The sequence below is a fragment of the Gossypium raimondii genome, chromosome 13 (genome assembly GCF_025698545.1).
Source record: "Gossypium raimondii isolate GPD5lz chromosome 13, ASM2569854v1, whole genome shotgun sequence".
Taxonomy (NCBI): domain Eukaryota; kingdom Viridiplantae; phylum Streptophyta; class Magnoliopsida; order Malvales; family Malvaceae; genus Gossypium; species Gossypium raimondii.
In genome coordinates this window covers 7,353,259-7,354,742 of record NC_068577.1, presented here as the reverse complement: position 1 = coordinate 7,354,742, position 1,484 = coordinate 7,353,259, and positions in this window count along the sequence as shown.

Genomic DNA, 1,484 nt, shown 5'->3' with positions numbered 1-1,484 from the left:
TGGTGACTAGCCCCTCCAAGAGCAATGAAGCTTCTTTGTTGGAACTGTCGTGGGCTTGGGAACCCTACGACAATTTGGGAACTTAAGCAACTTCTTTTTGCTACTAATATCCATGTTATCTTCTTATGTAAAACAAAAATGCAATCTAATAATATTTCTTGCGTTCGTAACATTTGCAAGATGGATGGGTGTTTGGTCGTGAGCTCGGATAGTTAAAGTGGGAGCTTAGTGTTGCTTTGGAAAGAAGGGGTCGATGTGGCCATACAAAACTACTCTAGTCACCACATAGACTCATTGGTTCGTTTGAAGAATCACAACATCATCAGGTTCACTGGCTTTTATGGACATCCTGACCCAAACCTAAGGAATTGGTCTTGGGACATCCTTAAAAGGGTTGGGAGATCAGTTAGGGAGGATTGGATCGTAGGTGGGGATTTTAATACCATTGTCAATGATGCTGAAAAAGAAGGGGACCGTAGGAAATCTAGGGTACCTATGGAGGAGTTTCGTGACTTATGGAGGAGCTTTCTATTGTTGATATCAAAACAGATAAGGGTTGGTTTATCTAGGTAAACAATTGGAAGAGGGATACTATGGTCAAAGAGAGATTGGATAGGTTTCTTATCTCTGTGAATGCTATAGTCAAGTTCCCATTTCTTGATACTAATATGGTGAGACAATCAAAATCGGACAAAAATGCCATTGTGTTGGATACGTTGGGTCGTAAGCCTTGTGAAAATTTCAGAGACCCAAGAGTCTTTTTTAAATATGATGTGTGATGGGCAAAGGAGAATGAAGCTAAAAATATCATCAAGACAGCTTCGAGTGCGAATAATATGAACACTCTTGAGAACCTCAAGAAAGTGGGGGTAGAGCTTGGTCCGTGGCAACATAATCGGTATAGAAGAATGAAAATCAAATTAGAAAGTTGGCAGCGAAGATTGATAATCTCATTGATGGGTCCAATAGAGAGAATAATGCTAACATGCTGAAAATAGTGCGGATAAAGCTTGGTCACCTCTATGCCAAGAAGGAGTGTTATTGGGCTCAAAGGTCACACATAAGGTGTCTCAAAGAAAGGAATAGGAATATGCATTTTTTTATGTCCGAGCCACTAGAAGGATGAAGAAGAACAATATTGAAAGATTGAAGGACTTAAATGGGATTTGGAAGCATGATAAAAATGATATTTGTAAAGTTGCTTGGGAGTACTTCTATAGTCTCTTTAAGTCAAATGTTCTCTCTTATAGCGAGCCAAACTTGAGTTTCATGGATAAGAGTGTCACCGAGGATTTTAACATTATGTTGGCCAGGGACTTTACGGATGATGAGATCCTTGATGCCTTCAATCAAATGGATCACCGTAAAGCTCCTAGGATTGATGGCTTTTCGAGTTGTTTCTTTAAAGAGAATTGGGAGGTGGTGGGTAAAAAGGTTATTAAGCTTTGTCATGAAGTGTTAAATGAAAACAAAGACATTGTTTA